The sequence below is a fragment of the Portunus trituberculatus genome, chromosome 18 (assembly GCF_017591435.1).
Source record: "Portunus trituberculatus isolate SZX2019 chromosome 18, ASM1759143v1, whole genome shotgun sequence".
Classification (NCBI taxonomy): Eukaryota; Metazoa; Arthropoda; class Malacostraca; order Decapoda; family Portunidae; genus Portunus; species Portunus trituberculatus.
The window spans coordinates 19,867,408-19,873,485 of NC_059272.1; the positions used below are offsets into that span (position 1 = coordinate 19,867,408).

Here is a 6,078-nt window from a genome sequence, read left to right on the forward strand (position 1 = left end):
GAGAGTGGGAAGAGGAGAGGGGAAGCGAGCGGGAGAGAGGAACGTAGGGAGAAATGGGATGGGGATTGTAAATGTTCGTATGGATAGGTTGGCGAGGCTCGGCAACACCGTATATCTCAAGAGTAAACGCTTTTACCAACATCATTTGGCATTGCTTAGTATGACCAAAAATTAGCGGAACGTGTCTAGTACACAGTGTCAAAGTACCATTCCGATCAATTCATTAGTTTGAAAGATATTTGCGAAAAACAATGACTCACTCTCCGTGAAATGCATAGTAGTGTTGCATTGTTTGGTTTTATAACCTAACCTAACCTAGCCTAACCTCATTGTTTGGTTCTGTGACCTCAACAGAGACTTCCAAAACATTACATTAGTCATGATATCCTCTTCCTTCTTGTTGCTTTTAGAGTTGTGAATTGCTGCATATAGAAGCAAAAATGATTAAACTATCACAGGAATCACAAACACTCTCTTGAAGCTCCCTGTAACCTCCACGAGAGAGACTTAACATACCTAGCACGTATACCAGTACGAATCTTCTTAGTCACACCCTTCACAACGCCCCTGCCCCCCCACCAGACTCCCAACTCGCCTTCAGTCCCGGGTAACGACGCGCGAAAGGCAATGGCGGAAGGAATGATTGAAGGAGGAAAGGAGGGAGGAAGGAAGCTAATCTCGTGAGTCGATAGAGTTCGGCGGGTCCTCTGGAATGCTTGCGTCTGCGCTCCGTTTAGTTGGATTCAAGTCCGTTTTCTTCCATTCCTTTCTTCTTCTCGCCGACTAAACATTTGGTGGGTGTCTGCTACGTGGTTAAGAGAGAAGGGATGTGGATGCGCTACCTACCAGAGGAGGAGGAGGAGGAGGAGGAGGAGAAGGGTGATGAGTAAGTGTGACGAGAGGAAGGGGTTTTGTAGGAATAGAAAGAAAGAATAGTGTAGAAACTCGTAGATCTGTGAAGAGGAGATGGTGATTGTGACAGAAGGAAGTGAGTTTGTAAGAAAAGACTAAGAATTGGGTAGAAATTCGTATATTTGTATGTAAGAGGAGGAGGAAGAGAAGAAAGAATAAGAAACGAGGAAGAGTAGAAGAAAACTTAAAAAAGTAGGCAATGCGTAAAAAACGGAAGATACGAGAGAAAAAGTAGAATGTTAGATAAAAGCAGAGAGAGAGAGAGAGAGAGAGAGAGAGAGAGAGAGAGATGGAATGACCTTGCTTGAAGGGGTTCTGACAAATCCAATTGTTTCACCACGTTGGAGCGGTCAGCCATGATAGGCGGCGGTGGTGGTGGTGGTGGTGGTGGTGGTGGTGGTGGTGGTGGTGGTGGTGGTGGTGGTGGAGGAGGAAAACTTCAGCAAAAGTTATATCAAGTTAGCCCAAGAAGGAGTGAGAAACAGGGAGAGAAAGACAGACACGGATAATAAAAGGAGAGAGAGAGAGAGAGAGAGAGAGAGAGAGAGAGAGAGAGAGAGAGAGAGAGAAGGAATGCAAACACTCGAAAGAACATAGACAAAAGTGGGGATGAAAAAGAAAAAGATTAAAATAAAATAAATGAATATAGATGAGATAATAGAAGATAGCACAAATGTATTATCAGTATCTCTCTCTCTCTCTCTCTCTCTCTCTCTCTCTCTCTCTCTCTCTCTCTCTCTCTCTCTCTCTCTCTCTCTCTCTCTGTTGCCATTCATCACATCTAAAAATCAACGTTTAAGATGCATAATTCTCCATCCACAGCTGTCACCCTCTCCCTCTCCCCCTTGTTTGTTTGGTTGTTGTTGGCTTTAGTCAGTGAAGAATTTAATGTTTAACTGCGACTTTTAATGTTTTGTTTGACTTTTCTCGTTTTTTGGATGCGTTTTGAATTTTTGTAGTCTTAGTTTTTTTTTCTATTTTTATGAATTTGTTAAATATGAAGAAACTAACTTCCTATTTCTTTTTCTTCTGGTTAGCCCAGGTATAATTTCTCTCCTTTTCACCAGCTATAAGGAAAACCGTTCTTTTTTTTACATCTTGACTTTTCTGCTCTTTACCGCTTCTTCCTCCGCATCTTCCATTCCTGTCCCCTCGCGGCACTTACTCCCACAGCCGCGGTGTTTGCTGGGAGGCTGAACACACCGTACGCAAGGCAATAACGTTACCTCGCCTCGCCTCGTCTCCCTTGGCCGCGCACCCTCGCCGGCCAAGTCAAGCTGCCAAGGGAGCGCTCCGCCGCCGCCAAATTAAGCTTCACAGAAAACGCAGGCGAAGGTGAGGCTGACAGAAACGCTTTGCTCTCTCATCACGACAGTTTTCCAAGATCACAGAAACTACAAGCAGGGATTTCAAGAGTGTTTCTTCTTATGACAAACTAGAAATTTTGCCAGTCCATCACCAGAACCATAAAAACACCCTTAAAAACATGAGTATCTTCAACTCGAACCTTTGGAGAGCCGTGATGGTGAGAGCAAAGCATTTCAGAATACAGGCCTGAGATCGACTGCTGCTGGAGTGAGGGACGCCCGCCACTTGCTACTCGCCGCCTCTGCCTCTGCCTCTCCCGCTCTTGCTCTCACTCCTGCACGAACGAAATTGGGCAATGATGGGGATTTACGAGCTCGTTCAGGAGTTGTTTAGCGTCCACTGCCTTCCTTTCTCGCCGGGATATTTATGAACTGACAGGAAAGTGAGATTATTATTTTCTTTTTTTATGCCGTGTTCCGAGTAAGGCTTTGAGATGAAGGAGGAAGATGGAAAGCATGAGGAAATTTGCACTTTAAACATTTTTGGCGCTTGTTGCTGTTTAATGGTTCTTGCTTTCGTTTCTTTCTTCCTATTATCCGCTCAATTCATCGCAGTTTACTTATTAATCCACTGCCGGCGTGAAACTTAATGACGTAACGTGGAAAATGAAATAATGTTTGTCTCGCGTGTACCTTGATTCTGGGTAACACGTTGTCGCGTCGCCGCCGTCTGGAAATTTGCGAGATTCTGAAGCGAACTCACGACGATAAACAACAATTTTCACCATGTCGTCTTTACCTCGCAGTTCCCTCAGTTTACATGAGAGAGAGAGAGAGAGAGAGAGACACAGAGACAGAGACAGAGAAGCGGGGGGTCGTGTGGTTAAGTGATAAGCAACGATGAACAAATACCTCCGCTGTTACAGAAATTCCTTAACGTTTTTCCCTACATGGGGTGGTGGCGTTGGTGACGTTGGTGGTGACGGCTGGGACCTGCTGGGTGGTGATGGTGGTGTCGGTGTCGGTGTGTGTGCCGCGCCGAGTATCCCAGCGATGTTTCCTGTTTAGTATAAATCCCTTGATTACCTTGGGAGCTGTTGCGCATTTTGGTCGATGGCTCCACTGGGACGGATCCATTTGCAGCAGACTCTTGATAAGCCAGGACGGAGCCGCGCTGAGACTCGCTGATGGGCGGCAGCAGAGGATGGAAACGTAATTGCCTGGCCGGAGATGTAATATTAATGAATTTAATCTAGAAAGGCGTTTAATGTTAAGGGTTTTTTTTTTTTCATTGCCGTCTGCTTTACGTAGTTCACCAAGTTGTTGTTTTGTTTTATTTTTCATTGCCGTCTTTTTTTTTTTTTTTTTTTTCATTGCCGTCTGTTTTACGTAGTTCTCCTCTTCTCCCTCTTCTCTTGTGCTGTGTGGACTTTGTTTTTGTTTCATTGTTTTTGTGTATGTTTTAGAGAGGACGTGTGCGTGTGCGTGTGCTTGTGCTTGTACGTACGCGCGCATACTAGGGGTTAGAAATATCAATGCATTCGGTCTCTCTCTCTCTCTCTCCCTCTCTCTCTCTCTCTCTCTCTCTCTCTCTCTCTCTCTCTCTCTCTCTCTCTCTCTCTCTCTCTCTCTCTCTCTCTCTCTCTCTCTCTCTCTCTCTCTCTCTCTCTCTCTCTCTCTCTCTCTCTCTCTCTCTCTCTCTCTCTCTCTCTCTCTCTCTCTCTCTCTCTCTCTCTCTCTCTCTCTCTCTCTCTCTCTCTCTCTCTCTCTCTCTCTCTCTCTCTCTCTCTCTCTCTCTCTCTCTCTCTCTCTCTCTCTCTCTCTCTCTCTCTCTCTCTCTCTCTCTCTCTCTCTCTCTCTCTCTCTCTCTCTCTCTCTGTGGTGCTTTATAGACAAATTCAAGGATGATTTTTTACACATCAATTTAGATCACATCACGCTTGATGAGAGAGAGGCTGAGTGTGTGAGGGGTGAGTGAAGGAGAGCTTGTGAAAGGAGGGAGAATCAGAGTCAGTGAGCTGCAGGGGAGGGCCAGGGAAACCAACAATCCGGCCTCCTCATTAAGCGGATAAGTATGTTACTACGATAATGAAGAGATGGTAATGAAATTATTTTTAATATTAAATCGTGGAATATATTTTTAGGTTTAGTGTCGCATCTGATTCTTCACTACAGGAGGACGAGTTGGAGTGAGGAGTGTGGCGTGCATTGTTGGTGATTCTGACGTTACTGACACCTCGCTGACGCCTCCTGACACCCTTATTGTGGCACTCTCCGCCGACACTTCCGTTTAGCCAAGGGAAGACGGATTCACGTGGCACGGCTGACAGGTGTTGTCATGAAATCAGAAGTCATTCAAGAACCAACAGAAAAAAAAAGGATGGTGTATTTCAAGTTATGATTCTTACATTTGATCATAAGCACATTCACTAGAACGTGTGAGTATAGAGTTATATGTCCCTGAAGACTTAACAAACACAAATTCCCACGTTAAAATCTAAACACAGCATTATTAGAATCAAGAATTATGGAGTTTTTTTTCCCCATTGAAAAGCTAACACACAAATTCCCGTGTTTAACCCTTTCAGTACCATGACGCGTTGCTGTATTCATTCTGCTTATTATTTGGTGATTTTGTTCAACTTCAGAAACTCATGTGAAGAATTAAAATAGTGAAGACTCTGGCTATTAATCTTCTGACCTCCGTAGACGCTTCATGATATAAATAAAATGGTCTAATTGCACACAAATCTCAAGAGAAAAATGTGGCCCAGTATTGAAGAGGTTAAATCTAGTCACAATATACCTGAAATCAGGGACCATTGAGCCGTGTCGAGACCCCGCCTACCACCCTCCCTTCCCTCCCTTCCCTCCCTCAGCTCCCAGCCCTGAGTCACTAGCTCCAACCTTCAGGCAAAGAGGGACACTCGCCAGACAACTTCCACCAACTTAGTCGAAAATTTAGGACAAGCTCGGGTGCGTTCGGAAGTTTGTGATCCCTGATGACAGAAAAGACGAGAGACTTAAGGCCGTGTTGACTTCGCGAGCGAAGTGTCTCGGTATAGACAGTGTTGCGTGATTAGGAAGCTTGGTTTGGGCGGGGCAGCGAGGGAAGATGACTGTCTGCATTTCTTAAGTAACCGTTTCACTGCAACATACAACAGTTCACAACACTAAAAGCAATGTATTGAATCTATCTTTATGTGCAAGTACTATAAGGGAAGGAATATAAAGAAGTTGTACATTTTGCATTTCTTAGACAATACAATGTGTGCTGGTGGCTGTGAAGCAAGAGCAGATGTCTCAGAATGGTTATTGTTTAAAGAGAGATGAGCCACATAGCAGTTAAAGGACTAAGTAACTCCTCTCTCCTCCTCCTCCTCCTCCTCCTCCTCCTCCTCCTCCTCCTCCTCTTCCTCCGGCTCTTGCATTATTATTTTCTCTCCGGGGTAATTTAAACGTCACAATTTCACTCTCAGTCTTGGCGCCAGAAGTTGTTAGTATGCTTTTGAGATCAATGTTTTCTTCTTTTCTTTTTTTTTTTCTTCCTCCTCTTTTTTTATTCTCTATCTCCTCCTCCTCCTCCTCCTCCTCCTCCTCCTCCTCCTCCTCCTCCTCCTCCTCCTCCTCCTCCTCCTCCTCCTCCTCCTCCTCCTCTTCCTCCTCTTCCTCCATTGATAAAGATCACCGTCCACATAACCCCCGCAAATAATTTCATCTCTCCTCGTCATTCCTTCAAGCTCATCATCCAGCCATGATTAAATAAGAGACCCCAAAAATAACTCCATCTACCTCTCATTCTGCTTCAGTATGCTCGCTAGTGTGTTGTCTCTATTGAAAAGACTGCGTGGGGTTGCAA

The 6,078-nt window shown here is 44.8% G+C and overlaps 1 long non-coding RNA gene across 2 annotated transcripts in view; it reads left to right on the forward strand.

Annotated features, from left to right (window-relative positions):
* Positions 1-4,901, forward strand: part of LOC123505807 — a 49,914-nt gene extending 45,013 nt beyond the window's left edge. For both annotated transcript variants that reach the window (XR_006675261.1, XR_006675262.1), the window contains exon 2: positions 4,395-4,901. This is a non-coding gene — a long non-coding RNA (uncharacterized LOC123505807). The remainder of the gene's footprint in view (positions 1-4,394) is intronic.
* The last annotated feature ends 1,177 nt before the right edge of the window (positions 4,902-6,078 follow it).